The following is a 20,398-nucleotide window of genomic DNA, read 5'->3' on the forward strand; positions in this document are numbered from 1 at the left end:
AATGGGAGCTTGCTCTGTCCACTCCACGCATCAACCTGGTATTGCAGTACCTCCAGGACTGGTGCACTTCCCCACTCGGGGAAAACAAAGCTGTCAAAAAGAAAGACTTGGGCGATTCTTGAAAAAGAAGAGCACACACGGCAAAATATATCTGTACTTATGCAAATTATTTTTTTTATTTATTTATTTTTTTTTTTCCCTTTCTTCCTTCTTTTTTGTTTAGATGTCCTGTTGAACATTCCGTGTCTTGGAGCAAGTTGTCGGAAGGAAAAAAGTCTGCCGTTTGGCTCCTTTTTCAGGGGAGCCGCCAGCCAGCCAGCCAGCCAGCCAGCCAGCCAGCCAGCCAGCCAGCCAGCCGGAGGAGGAGGAGAGCATGGGGGACACTGTCCTTGCCCTGCTTCCTTCCTTCCTTCCTTCCTCGCCCCTGCCGGCCCCGAACGGCCACGAACGGCCAAGCCTTATCTAAGGTGGGCGCTCGGAGGAGCCTGCCCCCCGGGCAGCTCGGGGTGACTTTGGGCCCTGGCAGCGAGGCTGCTGGAGATGTGGGGGCGGAGCCATGCAAAAACGGACCCGGGGCTGCTGGTCTTTCATGCAAACGCACGCTAGGCCCGGCCGCCTCCGAGGTGCCTGGGAGTCTACGGCAGAGGGCGACTCCGAGTCAGCGGGGGAGCTGCCGAGCAGCGCTCTTTCCGACGGACCCTTTCGGGGCATCGCTTCTCGGCCTTTTGGCTAAGATCAAGTGTAGTATCTGTTCTTATCAGTTTAATATCTGATACGTCCTCTATCTGGGGACCATATATTAAATTGATTTTTGGAACAGGGAGATGGAATGGGAGCTTGCTCTGTCCACTCCACGCATCAACCTGGTATTGCAGTACCTCCAGGACTGGTGCACTTCCCCACTCGGGGAAAACAAAGCTGTCAAAAAGAAAGACTTGGGCGATTCTTGAAAAAGAAGAGCACACACGGCAAAATATATCTGTACTTATGCAAATTATTTTTTTTATTTATTTATTTTTTTTTTTCCCTTTCTTCCTTCTTTTTTGTTTAGATGTCCTGTTGAACATTCCGTGTCTTGGAGCAAGTTGTCGGAAGGAAAAAAGTCTGCCGTTTGGCTCCTTTTTCAGGGGAGCCGCCAGCCAGCCAGCCAGCCAGCCAGCCAGCCAGCCAGCCAGCCAGCCAGCCGGAGGAGGAGGAGAGCATGGGGGACACTGTCCTTGCCCTGCTTCCTTCCTTCCTTCCTTCCTCGCCCCTGCCGGCCCCGAACGGCCACGAACGGCCAAGCCTTATCTAAGGTGGGCGCTCGGAGGAGCCTGCCCCCCGGGCAGCTCGGGGTGACTTTGGGCCCTGGCAGCGAGGCTGCTGGAGATGTGGGGGCGGAGCCATGCAAAAACGGACCCGGGGCTGCTGGTCTTTCATGCAAACGCACGCTAGGCCCGGCCGCCTCCGAGGTGCCTGGGAGTCTACGGCAGAGGGCGACTCCGAGTCAGCGGGGGAGCTGCCGAGCAGCGCTCTTTCCGACGGACCCTTTCGGGGCATCGCTTCTCGGCCTTTTGGCTAAGATCAAGTGTAGTATCTGTTCTTATCAGTTTAATATCTGATACGTCCTCTATCTGGGGACCATATATTAAATTGATTTTTGGAACAGGGAGATGGAATGGGAGCTTGCTCTGTCCACTCCACGCATCAACCTGGTATTGCAGTACCTCCAGGACTGGTGCACTTCCCCACTCGGGGAAAACAAAGCTGTCAAAAAGAAAGACTTGGGCGATTCTTGAAAAAGAAGAGCACACACGGCAAAATATATCTGTACTTATGCAAATTATTTTTTTTATTTATTTATTTTTTTTTTTCCCTTTCTTCCTTCTTTTTTGTTTAGATGTCCTGTTGAACATTCCGTGTCTTGGAGCAAGTTGTCGGAAGGAAAAAAGTCTGCCGTTTGGCTCCTTTTTCAGGGGAGCCGCCAGCCAGCCAGCCAGCCAGCCAGCCAGCCAGCCAGCCAGCCAGCCAGCCGGAGGAGGAGGAGAGCATGGGGGACACTGTCCTTGCCCTGCTTCCTTCCTTCCTTCCTTCCTCGCCCCTGCCGGCCCCGAACGGCCACGAACGGCCAAGCCTTATCTAAGGTGGGCGCTCGGAGGAGCCTGCCCCCCGGGCAGCTCGGGGTGACTTTGGGCCCTGGCAGCGAGGCTGCTGGAGATGTGGGGGCGGAGCCATGCAAAAACGGACCCGGGGCTGCTGGTCTTTCATGCAAACGCACGCTAGGCCCGGCCGCCTCCGAGGTGCCTGGGAGTCTACGGCAGAGGGCGACTCCGAGTCAGCGGGGGAGCTGCCGAGCAGCGCTCTTTCCGACGGACCCTTTCGGGGCATCGCTTCTCGGCCTTTTGGCTAAGATCAAGTGTAGTATCTGTTCTTATCAGTTTAATATCTGATACGTCCTCTATCTGGGGACCATATATTAAATTGATTTTTGGAACAGGGAGATGGAATGGGAGCTTGCTCTGTCCACTCCACGCATCAACCTGGTATTGCAGTACCTCCAGGACTGGTGCACTTCCCCACTCGGGGAAAACAAAGCTGTCAAAAAGAAAGACTTGGGCGATTCTTGAAAAAGAAGAGCACACACGGCAAAATATATCTGTACTTATGCAAATTATTTTTTTTATTTATTTATTTTTTTTTTTCCCTTTCTTCCTTCTTTTTTGTTTAGATGTCCTGTTGAACATTCCGTGTCTTGGAGCAAGTTGTCGGAAGGAAAAAAGTCTGCCGTTTGGCTCCTTTTTCAGGGGAGCCGCCAGCCAGCCAGCCAGCCAGCCAGCCAGCCAGCCAGCCAGCCAGCCAGCCGGAGGAGGAGGAGAGCATGGGGGACACTGTCCTTGCCCTGCTTCCTTCCTTCCTTCCTTCCTCGCCCCTGCCGGCCCCGAACGGCCACGAACGGCCAAGCCTTATCTAAGGTGGGCGCTCGGAGGAGCCTGCCCCCCGGGCAGCTCGGGGTGACTTTGGGCCCTGGCAGCGAGGCTGCTGGAGATGTGGGGGCGGAGCCATGCAAAAACGGACCCGGGGCTGCTGGTCTTTCATGCAAACGCACGCTAGGCCCGGCCGCCTCCGAGGTGCCTGGGAGTCTACGGCAGAGGGCGACTCCGAGTCAGCGGGGGAGCTGCCGAGCAGCGCTCTTTCCGACGGACCCTTTCGGGGCATCGCTTCTCGGCCTTTTGGCTAAGATCAAGTGTAGTATCTGTTCTTATCAGTTTAATATCTGATACGTCCTCTATCTGGGGACCATATATTAAATTGATTTTTGGAACAGGGAGATGGAATGGGAGCTTGCTCTGTCCACTCCACGCATCAACCTGGTATTGCAGTACCTCCAGGACTGGTGCACTTCCCCACTCGGGGAAAACAAAGCTGTCAAAAAGAAAGACTTGGGCGATTCTTGAAAAAGAAGAGCACACACGGCAAAATATATCTGTACTTATGCAAATTATTTTTTTTATTTATTTATTTTTTTTTTTCCCTTTCTTCCTTCTTTTTTGTTTAGATGTCCTGTTGAACATTCCGTGTCTTGGAGCAAGTTGTCGGAAGGAAAAAAGTCTGCCGTTTGGCTCCTTTTTCAGGGGAGCCGCCAGCCAGCCAGCCAGCCAGCCAGCCAGCCAGCCAGCCAGCCAGCCAGCCGGAGGAGGAGGAGAGCATGGGGGACACTGTCCTTGCCCTGCTTCCTTCCTTCCTTCCTTCCTCGCCCCTGCCGGCCCCGAACGGCCACGAACGGCCAAGCCTTATCTAAGGTGGGCGCTCGGAGGAGCCTGCCCCCCGGGCAGCTCGGGGTGACTTTGGGCCCTGGCAGCGAGGCTGCTGGAGATGTGGGGGCGGAGCCATGCAAAAACGGACCCGGGGCTGCTGGTCTTTCATGCAAACGCACGCTAGGCCCGGCCGCCTCCGAGGTGCCTGGGAGTCTACGGCAGAGGGCGACTCCGAGTCAGCGGGGGAGCTGCCGAGCAGCGCTCTTTCCGACGGACCCTTTCGGGGCATCGCTTCTCGGCCTTTTGGCTAAGATCAAGTGTAGTATCTGTTCTTATCAGTTTAATATCTGATACGTCCTCTATCTGGGGACCATATATTAAATTGATTTTTGGAACAGGGAGATGGAATGGGAGCTTGCTCTGTCCACTCCACGCATCAACCTGGTATTGCAGTACCTCCAGGACTGGTGCACTTCCCCACTCGGGGAAAACAAAGCTGTCAAAAAGAAAGACTTGGGCGATTCTTGAAAAAGAAGAGCACACACGGCAAAATATATCTGTACTTATGCAAATTATTTTTTTTATTTATTTATTTTTTTTTTTCCCTTTCTTCCTTCTTTTTTGTTTAGATGTCCTGTTGAACATTCCGTGTCTTGGAGCAAGTTGTCGGAAGGAAAAAAGTCTGCCGTTTGGCTCCTTTTTCAGGGGAGCCGCCAGCCAGCCAGCCAGCCAGCCAGCCAGCCAGCCAGCCAGCCAGCCAGCCGGAGGAGGAGGAGAGCATGGGGGACACTGTCCTTGCCCTGCTTCCTTCCTTCCTTCCTTCCTCGCCCCTGCCGGCCCCGAACGGCCACGAACGGCCAAGCCTTATCTAAGGTGGGCGCTCGGAGGAGCCTGCCCCCCGGGCAGCTCGGGGTGACTTTGGGCCCTGGCAGCGAGGCTGCTGGAGATGTGGGGGCGGAGCCATGCAAAAACGGACCCGGGGCTGCTGGTCTTTCATGCAAACGCACGCTAGGCCCGGCCGCCTCCGAGGTGCCTGGGAGTCTACGGCAGAGGGCGACTCCGAGTCAGCGGGGGAGCTGCCGAGCAGCGCTCTTTCCGACGGACCCTTTCGGGGCATCGCTTCTCGGCCTTTTGGCTAAGATCAAGTGTAGTATCTGTTCTTATCAGTTTAATATCTGATACGTCCTCTATCTGGGGACCATATATTAAATTGATTTTTGGAACAGGGAGATGGAATGGGAGCTTGCTCTGTCCACTCCACGCATCAACCTGGTATTGCAGTACCTCCAGGACTGGTGCACTTCCCCACTCGGGGAAAACAAAGCTGTCAAAAAGAAAGACTTGGGCGATTCTTGAAAAAGAAGAGCACACACGGCAAAATATATCTGTACTTATGCAAATTATTTTTTTTATTTATTTATTTTTTTTTTTCCCTTTCTTCCTTCTTTTTTGTTTAGATGTCCTGTTGAACATTCCGTGTCTTGGAGCAAGTTGTCGGAAGGAAAAAAGTCTGCCGTTTGGCTCCTTTTTCAGGGGACGCCAGCCAGCCAGCCAGCCAGCCAGCCAGCCAGCCAGCCAGCCAGCCAGCCGGAGGAGGAGGAGAGCATGGGGGACACTGTCCTTGCCCTGCTTCCTTCCTTCCTTCCTTCCTCGCCCCTGCCGGCCCCGAACGGCCACGAACGGCCAAGCCTTATCTAAGGTGGGCGCTCGGAGGAGCCTGCCCCCCGGGCAGCTCGGGGTGACTTTGGGCCCTGGCAGCGAGGCTGCTGGAGATGTGGGGGCGGAGCCATGCAAAAACGGACCCGGGGCTGCTGGTCTTTCATGCAAACGCACGCTAGGCCCGGCCGCCTCCGAGGTGCCTGGGAGTCTACGGCAGAGGGCGACTCCGAGTCAGCGGGGGAGCTGCCGAGCAGCGCTCTTTCCGACGGACCCTTTCGGGGCATCGCTTCTCGGCCTTTTGGCTAAGATCAAGTGTAGTATCTGTTCTTATCAGTTTAATATCTGATACGTCCTCTATCTGGGGACCATATATTAAATTGATTTTTGGAACAGGGAGATGGAATGGGAGCTTGCTCTGTCCACTCCACGCATCAACCTGGTATTGCAGTACCTCCAGGACTGGTGCACTTCCCCACTCGGGGAAAACAAAGCTGTCAAAAAGAAAGACTTGGGCGATTCTTGAAAAAGAAGAGCACACACGGCAAAATATATCTGTACTTATGCAAATTATTTTTTTTATTTATTTATTTTTTTTTTTCCCTTTCTTCCTTCTTTTTTGTTTAGATGTCCTGTTGAACATTCCGTGTCTTGGAGCAAGTTGTCGGAAGGAAAAAAGTCTGCCGTTTGGCTCCTTTTTCAGGGGAGCCGCCAGCCAGCCAGCCAGCCAGCCAGCCAGCCAGCCAGCCAGCCAGCCAGCCGGAGGAGGAGGAGAGCATGGGGGACACTGTCCTTGCCCTGCTTCCTTCCTTCCTTCCTTCCTCGCCCCTGCCGGCCCCGAACGGCCACGAACGGCCAAGCCTTATCTAAGGTGGGCGCTCGGAGGAGCCTGCCCCCCGGGCAGCTCGGGGTGACTTTGGGCCCTGGCAGCGAGGCTGCTGGAGATGTGGGGGCGGAGCCATGCAAAAACGGACCCGGGGCTGCTGGTCTTTCATGCAAACGCACGCTAGGCCCGGCCGCCTCCGAGGTGCCTGGGAGTCTACGGCAGAGGGCGACTCCGAGTCAGCGGGGGAGCTGCCGAGCAGCGCTCTTTCCGACGGACCCTTTCGGGGCATCGCTTCTCGGCCTTTTGGCTAAGATCAAGTGTAGTATCTGTTCTTATCAGTTTAATATCTGATACGTCCTCTATCTGGGGACCATATATTAAATTGATTTTTGGAACAGGGAGATGGAATGGGAGCTTGCTCTGTCCACTCCACGCATCAACCTGGTATTGCAGTACCTCCAGGACTGGTGCACTTCCCCACTCGGGGAAAACAAAGCTGTCAAAAAGAAAGACTTGGGCGATTCTTGAAAAAGAAGAGCACACACGGCAAAATATATCTGTACTTATGCAAATTATTTTTTTTATTTATTTATTTTTTTTTTTCCCTTTCTTCCTTCTTTTTTGTTTAGATGTCCTGTTGAACATTCCGTGTCTTGGAGCAAGTTGTCGGAAGGAAAAAAGTCTGCCGTTTGGCTCCTTTTTCAGGGGAGCCGCCAGCCAGCCAGCCAGCCAGCCAGCCAGCCAGCCAGCCAGCCAGCCAGCCGGAGGAGGAGGAGAGCATGGGGGACACTGTCCTTGCCCTGCTTCCTTCCTTCCTTCCTTCCTCGCCCCTGCCGGCCCCGAACGGCCACGAACGGCCAAGCCTTATCTAAGGTGGGCGCTCGGAGGAGCCTGCCCCCCGGGCAGCTCGGGGTGACTTTGGGCCCTGGCAGCGAGGCTGCTGGAGATGTGGGGGCGGAGCCATGCAAAAACGGACCCGGGGCTGCTGGTCTTTCATGCAAACGCACGCTAGGCCCGGCCGCCTCCGAGGTGCCTGGGAGTCTACGGCAGAGGGCGACTCCGAGTCAGCGGGGGAGCTGCCGAGCAGCGCTCTTTCCGACGGACCCTTTCGGGGCATCGCTTCTCGGCCTTTTGGCTAAGATCAAGTGTAGTATCTGTTCTTATCAGTTTAATATCTGATACGTCCTCTATCTGGGGACCATATATTAAATTGATTTTTGGAACAGGGAGATGGAATGGGAGCTTGCTCTGTCCACTCCACGCATCAACCTGGTATTGCAGTACCTCCAGGACTGGTGCACTTCCCCACTCGGGGAAAACAAAGCTGTCAAAAAGAAAGACTTGGGCGATTCTTGAAAAAGAAGAGCACACACGGCAAAATATATCTGTACTTATGCAAATTATTTTTTTTATTTATTTATTTTTTTTTTTCCCTTTCTTCCTTCTTTTTTGTTTAGATGTCCTGTTGAACATTCCGTGTCTTGGAGCAAGTTGTCGGAAGGAAAAAAGTCTGCCGTTTGGCTCCTTTTTCAGGGGAGCCGCCAGCCAGCCAGCCAGCCAGCCAGCCAGCCAGCCAGCCAGCCAGCCAGCCGGAGGAGGAGGAGAGCATGGGGGACACTGTCCTTGCCCTGCTTCCTTCCTTCCTTCCTTCCTCGCCCCTGCCGGCCCCGAACGGCCACGAACGGCCAAGCCTTATCTAAGGTGGGCGCTCGGAGGAGCCTGCCCCCCGGGCAGCTCGGGGTGACTTTGGGCCCTGGCAGCGAGGCTGCTGGAGATGTGGGGGCGGAGCCATGCAAAAACGGACCCGGGGCTGCTGGTCTTTCATGCAAACGCACGCTAGGCCCGGCCGCCTCCGAGGTGCCTGGGAGTCTACGGCAGAGGGCGACTCCGAGTCAGCGGGGGAGCTGCCGAGCAGCGCTCTTTCCGACGGACCCTTTCGGGGCATCGCTTCTCGGCCTTTTGGCTAAGATCAAGTGTAGTATCTGTTCTTATCAGTTTAATATCTGATACGTCCTCTATCTGGGGACCATATATTAAATTGATTTTTGGAACAGGGAGATGGAATGGGAGCTTGCTCTGTCCACTCCACGCATCAACCTGGTATTGCAGTACCTCCAGGACTGGTGCACTTCCCCACTCGGGGAAAACAAAGCTGTCAAAAAGAAAGACTTGGGCGATTCTTGAAAAAGAAGAGCACACACGGCAAAATATATCTGTACTTATGCAAATTATTTTTTTTATTTATTTATTTTTTTTTTTCCCTTTCTTCCTTCTTTTTTGTTTAGATGTCCTGTTGAACATTCCGTGTCTTGGAGCAAGTTGTCGGAAGGAAAAAAGTCTGCCGTTTGGCTCCTTTTTCAGGGGAGCCGCCAGCCAGCCAGCCAGCCAGCCAGCCAGCCAGCCAGCCAGCCAGCCAGCCGGAGGAGGAGGAGAGCATGGGGGACACTGTCCTTGCCCTGCTTCCTTCCTTCCTTCCTTCCTCGCCCCTGCCGGCCCCGAACGGCCACGAACGGCCAAGCCTTATCTAAGGTGGGCGCTCGGAGGAGCCTGCCCCCCGGGCAGCTCGGGGTGACTTTGGGCCCTGGCAGCGAGGCTGCTGGAGATGTGGGGGCGGAGCCATGCAAAAACGGACCCGGGGCTGCTGGTCTTTCATGCAAACGCACGCTAGGCCCGGCCGCCTCCGAGGTGCCTGGGAGTCTACGGCAGAGGGCGACTCCGAGTCAGCGGGGGAGCTGCCGAGCAGCGCTCTTTCCGACGGACCCTTTCGGGGCATCGCTTCTCGGCCTTTTGGCTAAGATCAAGTGTAGTATCTGTTCTTATCAGTTTAATATCTGATACGTCCTCTATCTGGGGACCATATATTAAATTGATTTTTGGAACAGGGAGATGGAATGGGAGCTTGCTCTGTCCACTCCACGCATCAACCTGGTATTGCAGTACCTCCAGGACTGGTGCACTTCCCCACTCGGGGAAAACAAAGCTGTCAAAAAGAAAGACTTGGGCGATTCTTGAAAAAGAAGAGCACACACGGCAAAATATATCTGTACTTATGCAAATTATTTTTTTTATTTATTTATTTTTTTTTTTCCCTTTCTTCCTTCTTTTTTGTTTAGATGTCCTGTTGAACATTCCGTGTCTTGGAGCAAGTTGTCGGAAGGAAAAAAGTCTGCCGTTTGGCTCCTTTTTCAGGGGAGCCGCCAGCCAGCCAGCCAGCCAGCCAGCCAGCCAGCCAGCCAGCCAGCCAGCCGGAGGAGGAGGAGAGCATGGGGGACACTGTCCTTGCCCTGCTTCCTTCCTTCCTTCCTTCCTCGCCCCTGCCGGCCCCGAACGGCCACGAACGGCCAAGCCTTATCTAAGGTGGGCGCTCGGAGGAGCCTGCCCCCCGGGCAGCTCGGGGTGACTTTGGGCCCTGGCAGCGAGGCTGCTGGAGATGTGGGGGCGGAGCCATGCAAAAACGGACCCGGGGCTGCTGGTCTTTCATGCAAACGCACGCTAGGCCCGGCCGCCTCCGAGGTGCCTGGGAGTCTACGGCAGAGGGCGACTCCGAGTCAGCGGGGGAGCTGCCGAGCAGCGCTCTTTCCGACGGACCCTTTCGGGGCATCGCTTCTCGGCCTTTTGGCTAAGATCAAGTGTAGTATCTGTTCTTATCAGTTTAATATCTGATACGTCCTCTATCTGGGGACCATATATTAAATTGATTTTTGGAACAGGGAGATGGAATGGGAGCTTGCTCTGTCCACTCCACGCATCAACCTGGTATTGCAGTACCTCCAGGACTGGTGCACTTCCCCACTCGGGGAAAACAAAGCTGTCAAAAAGAAAGACTTGGGCGATTCTTGAAAAAGAAGAGCACACACGGCAAAATATATCTGTACTTATGCAAATTATTTTTTTTATTTATTTATTTTTTTTTTTCCCTTTCTTCCTTCTTTTTTGTTTAGATGTCCTGTTGAACATTCCGTGTCTTGGAGCAAGTTGTCGGAAGGAAAAAAGTCTGCCGTTTGGCTCCTTTTTCAGGGGAGCCGCCAGCCAGCCAGCCAGCCAGCCAGCCAGCCAGCCAGCCAGCCAGCCAGCCGGAGGAGGAGGAGAGCATGGGGGACACTGTCCTTGCCCTGCTTCCTTCCTTCCTTCCTTCCTCGCCCCTGCCGGCCCCGAACGGCCACGAACGGCCAAGCCTTATCTAAGGTGGGCGCTCGGAGGAGCCTGCCCCCCGGGCAGCTCGGGGTGACTTTGGGCCCTGGCAGCGAGGCTGCTGGAGATGTGGGGGCGGAGCCATGCAAAAACGGACCCGGGGCTGCTGGTCTTTCATGCAAACGCACGCTAGGCCCGGCCGCCTCCGAGGTGCCTGGGAGTCTACGGCAGAGGGCGACTCCGAGTCAGCGGGGGAGCTGCCGAGCAGCGCTCTTTCCGACGGACCCTTTCGGGGCATCGCTTCTCGGCCTTTTGGCTAAGATCAAGTGTAGTATCTGTTCTTATCAGTTTAATATCTGATACGTCCTCTATCTGGGGACCATATATTAAATTGATTTTTGGAACAGGGAGATGGAATGGGAGCTTGCTCTGTCCACTCCACGCATCAACCTGGTATTGCAGTACCTCCAGGACTGGTGCACTTCCCCACTCGGGGAAAACAAAGCTGTCAAAAAGAAAGACTTGGGCGATTCTTGAAAAAGAAGAGCACACACGGCAAAATATATCTGTACTTATGCAAATTATTTTTTTTATTTATTTATTTTTTTTTTTCCCTTTCTTCCTTCTTTTTTGTTTAGATGTCCTGTTGAACATTCCGTGTCTTGGAGCAAGTTGTCGGAAGGAAAAAAGTCTGCCGTTTGGCTCCTTTTTCAGGGGAGCCGCCAGCCAGCCAGCCAGCCAGCCAGCCAGCCAGCCAGCCAGCCAGCCAGCCGGAGGAGGAGGAGAGCATGGGGGACACTGTCCTTGCCCTGCTTCCTTCCTTCCTTCCTTCCTCGCCCCTGCCGGCCCCGAACGGCCACGAACGGCCAAGCCTTATCTAAGGTGGGCGCTCGGAGGAGCCTGCCCCCCGGGCAGCTCGGGGTGACTTTGGGCCCTGGCAGCGAGGCTGCTGGAGATGTGGGGGCGGAGCCATGCAAAAACGGACCCGGGGCTGCTGGTCTTTCATGCAAACGCACGCTAGGCCCGGCCGCCTCCGAGGTGCCTGGGAGTCTACGGCAGAGGGCGACTCCGAGTCAGCGGGGGAGCTGCCGAGCAGCGCTCTTTCCGACGGACCCTTTCGGGGCATCGCTTCTCGGCCTTTTGGCTAAGATCAAGTGTAGTATCTGTTCTTATCAGTTTAATATCTGATACGTCCTCTATCTGGGGACCATATATTAAATTGATTTTTGGAACAGGGAGATGGAATGGGAGCTTGCTCTGTCCACTCCACGCATCAACCTGGTATTGCAGTACCTCCAGGACTGGTGCACTTCCCCACTCGGGGAAAACAAAGCTGTCAAAAAGAAAGACTTGGGCGATTCTTGAAAAAGAAGAGCACACACGGCAAAATATATCTGTACTTATGCAAATTATTTTTTTTATTTATTTATTTTTTTTTTTCCCTTTCTTCCTTCTTTTTTGTTTAGATGTCCTGTTGAACATTCCGTGTCTTGGAGCAAGTTGTCGGAAGGAAAAAAGTCTGCCGTTTGGCTCCTTTTTCAGGGGAGCCGCCAGCCAGCCAGCCAGCCAGCCAGCCAGCCAGCCAGCCAGCCAGCCAGCCGGAGGAGGAGGAGAGCATGGGGGACACTGTCCTTGCCCTGCTTCCTTCCTTCCTTCCTTCCTCGCCCCTGCCGGCCCCGAACGGCCACGAACGGCCAAGCCTTATCTAAGGTGGGCGCTCGGAGGAGCCTGCCCCCCGGGCAGCTCGGGGTGACTTTGGGCCCTGGCAGCGAGGCTGCTGGAGATGTGGGGGCGGAGCCATGCAAAAACGGACCCGGGGCTGCTGGTCTTTCATGCAAACGCACGCTAGGCCCGGCCGCCTCCGAGGTGCCTGGGAGTCTACGGCAGAGGGCGACTCCGAGTCAGCGGGGGAGCTGCCGAGCAGCGCTCTTTCCGACGGACCCTTTCGGGGCATCGCTTCTCGGCCTTTTGGCTAAGATCAAGTGTAGTATCTGTTCTTATCAGTTTAATATCTGATACGTCCTCTATCTGGGGACCATATATTAAATTGATTTTTGGAACAGGGAGATGGAATGGGAGCTTGCTCTGTCCACTCCACGCATCAACCTGGTATTGCAGTACCTCCAGGACTGGTGCACTTCCCCACTCGGGGAAAACAAAGCTGTCAAAAAGAAAGACTTGGGCGATTCTTGAAAAAGAAGAGCACACACGGCAAAATATATCTGTACTTATGCAAATTATTTTTTTTATTTATTTATTTTTTTTTTTCCCTTTCTTCCTTCTTTTTTGTTTAGATGTCCTGTTGAACATTCCGTGTCTTGGAGCAAGTTGTCGGAAGGAAAAAAGTCTGCCGTTTGGCTCCTTTTTCAGGGGAGCCGCCAGCCAGCCAGCCAGCCAGCCAGCCAGCCAGCCAGCCAGCCAGCCAGCCGGAGGAGGAGGAGAGCATGGGGGACACTGTCCTTGCCCTGCTTCCTTCCTTCCTTCCTTCCTCGCCCCTGCCGGCCCCGAACGGCCACGAACGGCCAAGCCTTATCTAAGGTGGGCGCTCGGAGGAGCCTGCCCCCCGGGCAGCTCGGGGTGACTTTGGGCCCTGGCAGCGAGGCTGCTGGAGATGTGGGGGCGGAGCCATGCAAAAACGGACCCGGGGCTGCTGGTCTTTCATGCAAACGCACGCTAGGCCCGGCCGCCTCCGAGGTGCCTGGGAGTCTACGGCAGAGGGCGACTCCGAGTCAGCGGGGGAGCTGCCGAGCAGCGCTCTTTCCGACGGACCCTTTCGGGGCATCGCTTCTCGGCCTTTTGGCTAAGATCAAGTGTAGTATCTGTTCTTATCAGTTTAATATCTGATACGTCCTCTATCTGGGGACCATATATTAAATTGATTTTTGGAACAGGGAGATGGAATGGGAGCTTGCTCTGTCCACTCCACGCATCAACCTGGTATTGCAGTACCTCCAGGACTGGTGCACTTCCCCACTCGGGGAAAACAAAGCTGTCAAAAAGAAAGACTTGGGCGATTCTTGAAAAAGAAGAGCACACACGGCAAAATATATCTGTACTTATGCAAATTATTTTTTTTATTTATTTATTTTTTTTTTTCCCTTTCTTCCTTCTTTTTTGTTTAGATGTCCTGTTGAACATTCCGTGTCTTGGAGCAAGTTGTCGGAAGGAAAAAAGTCTGCCGTTTGGCTCCTTTTTCAGGGGAGCCGCCAGCCAGCCAGCCAGCCAGCCAGCCAGCCAGCCAGCCAGCCAGCCAGCCGGAGGAGGAGGAGAGCATGGGGGACACTGTCCTTGCCCTGCTTCCTTCCTTCCTTCCTTCCTCGCCCCTGCCGGCCCCGAACGGCCACGAACGGCCAAGCCTTATCTAAGGTGGGCGCTCGGAGGAGCCTGCCCCCCGGGCAGCTCGGGGTGACTTTGGGCCCTGGCAGCGAGGCTGCTGGAGATGTGGGGGCGGAGCCATGCAAAAACGGACCCGGGGCTGCTGGTCTTTCATGCAAACGCACGCTAGGCCCGGCCGCCTCCGAGGTGCCTGGGAGTCTACGGCAGAGGGCGACTCCGAGTCAGCGGGGGAGCTGCCGAGCAGCGCTCTTTCCGACGGACCCTTTCGGGGCATCGCTTCTCGGCCTTTTGGCTAAGATCAAGTGTAGTATCTGTTCTTATCAGTTTAATATCTGATACGTCCTCTATCTGGGGACCATATATTAAATTGATTTTTGGAACAGGGAGATGGAATGGGAGCTTGCTCTGTCCACTCCACGCATCAACCTGGTATTGCAGTACCTCCAGGACTGGTGCACTTCCCCACTCGGGGAAAACAAAGCTGTCAAAAAGAAAGACTTGGGCGATTCTTGAAAAAGAAGAGCACACACGGCAAAATATATCTGTACTTATGCAAATTATTTTTTTTATTTATTTATTTTTTTTTTTCCCTTTCTTCCTTCTTTTTTGTTTAGATGTCCTGTTGAACATTCCGTGTCTTGGAGCAAGTTGTCGGAAGGAAAAAAGTCTGCCGTTTGGCTCCTTTTTCAGGGGAGCCGCCAGCCAGCCAGCCAGCCAGCCAGCCAGCCAGCCAGCCAGCCAGCCAGCCGGAGGAGGAGGAGAGCATGGGGGACACTGTCCTTGCCCTGCTTCCTTCCTTCCTTCCTTCCTCGCCCCTGCCGGCCCCGAACGGCCACGAACGGCCAAGCCTTATCTAAGGTGGGCGCTCGGAGGAGCCTGCCCCCCGGGCAGCTCGGGGTGACTTTGGGCCCTGGCAGCGAGGCTGCTGGAGATGTGGGGGCGGAGCCATGCAAAAACGGACCCGGGGCTGCTGGTCTTTCATGCAAACGCACGCTAGGCCCGGCCGCCTCCGAGGTGCCTGGGAGTCTACGGCAGAGGGCGACTCCGAGTCAGCGGGGGAGCTGCCGAGCAGCGCTCTTTCCGACGGACCCTTTCGGGGCATCGCTTCTCGGCCTTTTGGCTAAGATCAAGTGTAGTATCTGTTCTTATCAGTTTAATATCTGATACGTCCTCTATCTGGGGACCATATATTAAATTGATTTTTGGAACAGGGAGATGGAATGGGAGCTTGCTCTGTCCACTCCACGCATCAACCTGGTATTGCAGTACCTCCAGGACTGGTGCACTTCCCCACTCGGGGAAAACAAAGCTGTCAAAAAGAAAGACTTGGGCGATTCTTGAAAAAGAAGAGCACACACGGCAAAATATATCTGTACTTATGCAAATTATTTTTTTTATTTATTTATTTTTTTTTTTCCCTTTCTTCCTTCTTTTTTGTTTAGATGTCCTGTTGAACATTCCGTGTCTTGGAGCAAGTTGTCGGAAGGAAAAAAGTCTGCCGTTTGGCTCCTTTTTCAGGGGAGCCGCCAGCCAGCCAGCCAGCCAGCCAGCCAGCCAGCCAGCCAGCCAGCCAGCCGGAGGAGGAGGAGAGCATGGGGGACACTGTCCTTGCCCTGCTTCCTTCCTTCCTTCCTTCCTCGCCCCTGCCGGCCCCGAACGGCCACGAACGGCCAAGCCTTATCTAAGGTGGGCGCTCGGAGGAGCCTGCCCCCCGGGCAGCTCGGGGTGACTTTGGGCCCTGGCAGCGAGGCTGCTGGAGATGTGGGGGCGGAGCCATGCAAAAACGGACCCGGGGCTGCTGGTCTTTCATGCAAACGCACGCTAGGCCCGGCCGCCTCCGAGGTGCCTGGGAGTCTACGGCAGAGGGCGACTCCGAGTCAGCGGGGGAGCTGCCGAGCAGCGCTCTTTCCGACGGACCCTTTCGGGGCATCGCTTCTCGGCCTTTTGGCTAAGATCAAGTGTAGTATCTGTTCTTATCAGTTTAATATCTGATACGTCCTCTATCTGGGGACCATATATTAAATTGATTTTTGGAACAGGGAGATGGAATGGGAGCTTGCTCTGTCCACTCCACGCATCAACCTGGTATTGCAGTACCTCCAGGACTGGTGCACTTCCCCACTCGGGGAAAACAAAGCTGTCAAAAAGAAAGACTTGGGCGATTCTTGAAAAAGAAGAGCACACACGGCAAAATATATCTGTACTTATGCAAATTATTTTTTTTATTTATTTATTTTTTTTTTTCCCTTTCTTCCTTCTTTTTTGTTTAGATGTCCTGTTGAACATTCCGTGTCTTGGAGCAAGTTGTCGGAAGGAAAAAAGTCTGCCGTTTGGCTCCTTTTTCAGGGGACGCCAGCCAGCCAGCCAGCCAGCCAGCCAGCCAGCCAGCCAGCCAGCCAGCCGGAGGAGGAGGAGAGCATGGGGGACACTGTCCTTGCCCTGCTTCCTTCCTTCCTTCCTTCCTCGCCCCTGCCGGCCCCGAACGGCCACGAACGGCCAAGCCTTATCTAAGGTGGGCGCTCGGAGGAGCCTGCCCCCCGGGCAGCTCGGGGTGACTTTGGGCCCTGGCAGCGAGGCTGCTGGAGATGTGGGGGCGGAGCCATGCAAAAACGGACCCGGGGCTGCTGGTCTTTCATGCAAACGCACGCTAGGCCCGGCCGCCTCCGAGGTGCCTGGGAGTCTACGGCAGAGGGCGACTCCGAGTCAGCGGGGGAGCTGCCGAGCAGCGCTCTTTCCGACGGACCCTTTCGGGGCATCGCTTCTCGGCCTTTTGGCTAAGATCAAGTGTAGTATCTGTTCTTATCAGTTTAATATCTGATACGTCCTCTATCTGGGGACCATATATTAAATTGATTTTTGGAACAGGGAGATGGAATGGGAGCTTGCTCTGTCCACTCCACGCATCAACCTGGTATTGCAGTACCTCCAGGACTGGTGCACTTCCCCACTCGGGGAAAACAAAGCTGTCAAAAAGAAAGACTTGGGCGATTCTTGAAAAAGAAGAGCACACACGGCAAAATATATCTGTACTTATGCAAATTATTTTTTTTATTTATTTATTTTTTTTTTTCCCTTTCTTCCTTCTTTTTTGTTTAGATGTCCTGTTGAACATTCCGTGTCTTGGAGCAAGTTGTCGGAAGGAAAAAAGTCTGCCGTTTGGCTCCTTTTTCAGGGGAGCCGCCAGCCAGCCAGCCAGCCAGCCAGCCAGCCAGCCAGCCAGCCAGCCAGCCGGAGGAGGAGGAGAGCATGGGGGACACTGTCCTTGCCCTGCTTCCTTCCTTCCTTCCTTCCTCGCCCCTGCCGGCCCCGAACGGCCACGAACGGCCAAGCCTTATCTAAGGTGGGCGCTCGGAGGAGCCTGCCCCCCGGGCAGCTCGGGGTGACTTTGGGCCCTGGCAGCGAGGCTGCTGGAGATGTGGGGGCGGAGCCATGCAAAAACGGACCCGGGGCTGCTGGTCTTTCATGCAAACGCACGCTAGGCCCGGCCGCCTCCGAGGTGCCTGGGAGTCTACGGCAGAGGGCGACTCCGAGTCAGCGGGGGAGCTGCCGAGCAGCGCTCTTTCCGACGGACCCTTTCGGGGCATCGCTTCTCGGCCTTTTGGCTAAGATCAAGTGTAGTATCTGTTCTTATCAGTTTAATATCTGATACGTCCTCTATCTGGGGACCATATATTAAATTGATTTTTGGAACAGGGAGATGGAATGGGAGCTTGCTCTGTCCACTCCACGCATCAACCTGGTATTGCAGTACCTCCAGGACTGGTGCACTTCCCCACTCGGGGAAAACAAAGCTGTCAAAAAGAAAGACTTGGGCGATTCTTGAAAAAGAAGAGCACACACGGCAAAATATATCTGTACTTATGCAAATTATTTTTTTTATTTATTTATTTTTTTTTTTCCCTTTCTTCCTTCTTTTTTGTTTAGATGTCCTGTTGAACATTCCGTGTCTTGGAGCAAGTTGTCGGAAGGAAAAAAGTCTGCCGTTTGGCTCCTTTTTCAGGGGACCGCCAGCCAGCCAGCCAGCCAGCCAGCCAGCCAGCCAGCCAGCCAGCCAGCCGGAGGAGGAGGAGAGCATGGGGGACACTGTCCTTGCCCTGCTTCCTTCCTTCCTTCCTTCCTCGCCCCTGCCGGCCCCGAACGGCCACGAACGGCCAAGCCTTATCTAAGGTGGGCGCTCGGAGGAGCCTGCCCCCCGGGCAGCTCGGGGTGACTTTGGGCCCTGGCAGCGAGGCTGCTGGAGATGTGGGGGCGGAGCCATGCAAAAACGGACCCGGGGCTGCTGGTCTTTCATGCAAACGCACGCTAGGCCCGGCCGCCTCCGAGGTGCCTGGGAGTCTACGGCAGAGGGCGACTCCGAGTCAGCGGGGGAGCTGCCGAGCAGCGCTCTTTCCGACGGACCCTTTCGGGGCATCGCTTCTCGGCCTTTTGGCTAAGATCAAGTGTAGTATCTGTTCTTATCAGTTTAATATCTGATACGTCCTCTATCTGGGGACCATATATTAAATTGATTTTTGGAACAGGGAGATGGAATGGGAGCTTGCTCTGTCCACTCCACGCATCAACCTGGTATTGCAGTACCTCCAGGACTGGTGCACTTCCCCACTCGGGGAAAACAAAGCTGTCAAAAAGAAAGACTTGGGCGATTCTTGAAAAAGAAGAGCACACACGGCAAAATATATCTGTACTTATGCAAATTATTTTTTTTATTTATTTATTTTTTTTTTTCCCTTTCTTCCTTCTTTTTTGTTTAGATGTCCTGTTGAACATTCCGTGTCTTGGAGCAAGTTGTCGGAAGGAAAAAAGTCTGCCGTTTGGCTCCTTTTTCAGGGGAGCCGCCAGCCAGCCAGCCAGCCAGCCAGCCAGCCAGCCAGCCAGCCAGCCAGCCGGAGGAGGAGGAGAGCATGGGGGACACTGTCCTTGCCCTGCTTCCTTCCTTCCTTCCTTCCTCGCCCCTGCCGGCCCCGAACGGCCACGAACGGCCAAGCCTTATCTAAGGTGGGCGCTCGGAGGAGCCTGCCCCCCGGGCAGCTCGGGGTGACTTTGGGCCCTGGCAGCGAGGCTGCTGGAGATGTGGGGGCGGAGCCATGCAAAAACGGACCCGGGGCTGCTGGTCTTTCATGCAAACGCACGCTAGGCCCGGCCGCCTCCGAGGTGCCTGGGAGTCTACGGCAGAGGGCGACTCCGAGTCAGCGGGGGAGCTGCCGAGCAGCGCTCTTTCCGACGGACCCTTTCGGGGCATCGCTTCTCGGCCTTTTGGCTAAGATCAAGTGTAGTATCTGTTCTTATCAGTTTAATATCTGATACGTCCTCTATCTGGGGACCATATATTAAATTGATTTTTGGAACAGGGAGATGGAATGGGAGCTTGCTCTGTCCACTCCACGCATCAACCTGGTATTGCAGTACCTCCAGGACTGGTGCACTTCCCCACTCGGGGAAAACAAAGCTGTCAAAAAGAAAGACTTGGGCGATTCTTGAAAAAGAAGAGCACACACGGCAAAATATATCTGTACTTATGCAAATTATTTTTTTTATTTATTTATTTTTTTTTTTCCCTTTCTTCCTTCTTTTTTGTTTAGATGTCCTGTTGAACATTCCGTGTCTTGGAGCAAGTTGTCGGAAGGAAAAAAGTCTGCCGTTTGGCTCCTTTTTCAGGGGAGCCGCCAGCCAGCCAGCCAGCCAGCCAGCCAGCCAGCCAGCCAGCCAGCCAGCCGGAGGAGGAGGAGAGCATGGGGGACACTGTCCTTGCCCTGCTTCCTTCCTTCCTTCCTTCCTCGCCCCTGCCGGCCCCGAACGGCCACGAACGGCCAAGCCTTATCTAAGGTGGGCGCTCGGAGGAGCCTGCCCCCCGGGCAGCTCGGGGTGACTTTGGGCCCTGGCAGCGAGGCTGCTGGAGATGTGGGGGCGGAGCCATGCAAAAACGGACCCGGGGCTGCTGGTCTTTCATGCAAACGCACGCTAGGCCCGGCCGCCTCCGAGGTGCCTGGGAGTCTACGGCAGAGGGCGACTCCGAGTCAGCGGGGGAGCTGCCGAGCAGCGCTCTTTCCGACGGACCCTTTCGGGGCATCGCTTCTCGGCCTTTTGGCTAAGATCAAGTGTAGTATCTGTTCTTATCAGTTTAATATCTGATACGTCCTCTATCTGGGGACCATATATTAAATTGATTTTTGGAACAGGGAGATGGAATGGGAGCTTGCTCTGTCCACTCCACGCATCAACCTGGTATTGCAGTACCTCCAGGACTGGTGCACTTCCCCACTCGGGGAAAACAAAGCTGTCAAAAAGAAAGACTTGGGCGATTCTTGAAAAAGAAGAGCACACACGGCAAAATATATCTGTACTTATGCAAATTATTTTTTTTATTTATTTATTTTTTTTTTTCCCTTTCTTCCTTCTTTTTTGTTTAGATGTCCTGTTGAACATTCCGTGTCTTGGAGCAAGTTGTCGGAAGGAAAAAAGTCTGCCGTTTGGCTCCTTTTTCAGGGGAGCCGCCAGCCAGCCAGCCAGCCAGCCAGCCAGCCAGCCAGCCAGCCAGCCAGCCGGAGGAGGAGGAGAGCATGGGGGACACTGTCCTTGCCCTGCTTCCTTCCTTCCTTCCTTCCTCGCCCCTGCCGGCCCCGAACGGCCACGAACGGCCAAGCCTTATCTAAGGTGGGCGCTCGGAGGAGCCTGCCCCCCGGGCAGCTCGGGGTGACTTTGGGCCCTGGCAGCGAGG

General features: G+C 54.6%; 24 non-coding genes across 24 annotated transcripts; all 24 read left to right on the plus strand.

Annotated features, from left to right (window-relative positions):
- The first annotated feature begins 709 nt into the window (after window positions 1–709).
- LOC138460179 (U2 spliceosomal RNA) lies at window positions 710–900 on the plus strand. The gene has a single exon (XR_011262948.1). It is a non-coding gene; the product is annotated as a U2 spliceosomal RNA (small nuclear RNA).
- Window positions 901–1,537: 637 nt separating this feature from the next.
- LOC138460181 (U2 spliceosomal RNA) lies at window positions 1,538–1,728 on the plus strand. Its single transcript, XR_011262949.1, has one exon. It is a non-coding gene; the product is annotated as a U2 spliceosomal RNA (small nuclear RNA).
- Window positions 1,729–2,365: 637 nt separating this feature from the next.
- On the plus strand, window positions 2,366–2,556 carry LOC138460182 (U2 spliceosomal RNA). The gene has a single exon (XR_011262950.1). It is a non-coding gene; the product is annotated as a U2 spliceosomal RNA (small nuclear RNA).
- A 637-nt stretch (window positions 2,557–3,193) lies between these two features.
- Window positions 3,194–3,384, plus strand: LOC138460183 (U2 spliceosomal RNA). Its single transcript, XR_011262951.1, has one exon. It is a non-coding gene; the product is annotated as a U2 spliceosomal RNA (small nuclear RNA).
- A 637-nt stretch (window positions 3,385–4,021) lies between these two features.
- LOC138460184 (U2 spliceosomal RNA) lies at window positions 4,022–4,212 on the plus strand. The gene has a single exon (XR_011262952.1). It is a non-coding gene; the product is annotated as a U2 spliceosomal RNA (small nuclear RNA).
- A 637-nt stretch (window positions 4,213–4,849) lies between these two features.
- LOC138460185 (U2 spliceosomal RNA) lies at window positions 4,850–5,040 on the plus strand. The gene has a single exon (XR_011262954.1). It is a non-coding gene; the product is annotated as a U2 spliceosomal RNA (small nuclear RNA).
- Window positions 5,041–5,675: 635 nt separating this feature from the next.
- LOC138460186 (U2 spliceosomal RNA) lies at window positions 5,676–5,866 on the plus strand. Its single transcript, XR_011262955.1, has one exon. It is a non-coding gene; the product is annotated as a U2 spliceosomal RNA (small nuclear RNA).
- Window positions 5,867–6,503: 637 nt separating this feature from the next.
- On the plus strand, window positions 6,504–6,694 carry LOC138460187 (U2 spliceosomal RNA). Its single transcript, XR_011262956.1, has one exon. It is a non-coding gene; the product is annotated as a U2 spliceosomal RNA (small nuclear RNA).
- Window positions 6,695–7,331: 637 nt separating this feature from the next.
- Window positions 7,332–7,522, plus strand: LOC138460189 (U2 spliceosomal RNA). The gene has a single exon (XR_011262958.1). It is a non-coding gene; the product is annotated as a U2 spliceosomal RNA (small nuclear RNA).
- Window positions 7,523–8,159: 637 nt separating this feature from the next.
- Window positions 8,160–8,350, plus strand: LOC138460190 (U2 spliceosomal RNA). Its single transcript, XR_011262959.1, has one exon. It is a non-coding gene; the product is annotated as a U2 spliceosomal RNA (small nuclear RNA).
- Window positions 8,351–8,987: 637 nt separating this feature from the next.
- Window positions 8,988–9,178, plus strand: LOC138460192 (U2 spliceosomal RNA). Its single transcript, XR_011262960.1, has one exon. It is a non-coding gene; the product is annotated as a U2 spliceosomal RNA (small nuclear RNA).
- A 637-nt stretch (window positions 9,179–9,815) lies between these two features.
- LOC138460193 (U2 spliceosomal RNA) lies at window positions 9,816–10,006 on the plus strand. The gene has a single exon (XR_011262961.1). It is a non-coding gene; the product is annotated as a U2 spliceosomal RNA (small nuclear RNA).
- Window positions 10,007–10,643: 637 nt separating this feature from the next.
- On the plus strand, window positions 10,644–10,834 carry LOC138460194 (U2 spliceosomal RNA). Its single transcript, XR_011262962.1, has one exon. It is a non-coding gene; the product is annotated as a U2 spliceosomal RNA (small nuclear RNA).
- A 637-nt stretch (window positions 10,835–11,471) lies between these two features.
- On the plus strand, window positions 11,472–11,662 carry LOC138460195 (U2 spliceosomal RNA). The gene has a single exon (XR_011262963.1). It is a non-coding gene; the product is annotated as a U2 spliceosomal RNA (small nuclear RNA).
- Window positions 11,663–12,299: 637 nt separating this feature from the next.
- On the plus strand, window positions 12,300–12,490 carry LOC138460196 (U2 spliceosomal RNA). The gene has a single exon (XR_011262965.1). It is a non-coding gene; the product is annotated as a U2 spliceosomal RNA (small nuclear RNA).
- Window positions 12,491–13,127: 637 nt separating this feature from the next.
- On the plus strand, window positions 13,128–13,318 carry LOC138460197 (U2 spliceosomal RNA). Its single transcript, XR_011262966.1, has one exon. It is a non-coding gene; the product is annotated as a U2 spliceosomal RNA (small nuclear RNA).
- A 637-nt stretch (window positions 13,319–13,955) lies between these two features.
- On the plus strand, window positions 13,956–14,146 carry LOC138460198 (U2 spliceosomal RNA). Its single transcript, XR_011262967.1, has one exon. It is a non-coding gene; the product is annotated as a U2 spliceosomal RNA (small nuclear RNA).
- A 637-nt stretch (window positions 14,147–14,783) lies between these two features.
- On the plus strand, window positions 14,784–14,974 carry LOC138460199 (U2 spliceosomal RNA). Its single transcript, XR_011262968.1, has one exon. It is a non-coding gene; the product is annotated as a U2 spliceosomal RNA (small nuclear RNA).
- A 637-nt stretch (window positions 14,975–15,611) lies between these two features.
- LOC138460201 (U2 spliceosomal RNA) lies at window positions 15,612–15,802 on the plus strand. The gene has a single exon (XR_011262970.1). It is a non-coding gene; the product is annotated as a U2 spliceosomal RNA (small nuclear RNA).
- Window positions 15,803–16,437: 635 nt separating this feature from the next.
- LOC138460203 (U2 spliceosomal RNA) lies at window positions 16,438–16,628 on the plus strand. Its single transcript, XR_011262971.1, has one exon. It is a non-coding gene; the product is annotated as a U2 spliceosomal RNA (small nuclear RNA).
- A 637-nt stretch (window positions 16,629–17,265) lies between these two features.
- Window positions 17,266–17,456, plus strand: LOC138460204 (U2 spliceosomal RNA). Its single transcript, XR_011262972.1, has one exon. It is a non-coding gene; the product is annotated as a U2 spliceosomal RNA (small nuclear RNA).
- Window positions 17,457–18,092: 636 nt separating this feature from the next.
- Window positions 18,093–18,283, plus strand: LOC138460205 (U2 spliceosomal RNA). Its single transcript, XR_011262973.1, has one exon. It is a non-coding gene; the product is annotated as a U2 spliceosomal RNA (small nuclear RNA).
- A 637-nt stretch (window positions 18,284–18,920) lies between these two features.
- Window positions 18,921–19,111, plus strand: LOC138460206 (U2 spliceosomal RNA). Its single transcript, XR_011262974.1, has one exon. It is a non-coding gene; the product is annotated as a U2 spliceosomal RNA (small nuclear RNA).
- A 637-nt stretch (window positions 19,112–19,748) lies between these two features.
- On the plus strand, window positions 19,749–19,939 carry LOC138460208 (U2 spliceosomal RNA). Its single transcript, XR_011262977.1, has one exon. It is a non-coding gene; the product is annotated as a U2 spliceosomal RNA (small nuclear RNA).
- Window positions 19,940–20,398: the final 459 nt, after the last annotated feature.

Source organism: Ambystoma mexicanum, chromosome 4p, assembly GCF_040938575.1.
Source record: "Ambystoma mexicanum isolate Mex_15411 chromosome 4p, UKY_AmexF1_1, whole genome shotgun sequence".
Classification (NCBI taxonomy): Eukaryota; Metazoa; Chordata; class Amphibia; order Caudata; family Ambystomatidae; genus Ambystoma; species Ambystoma mexicanum.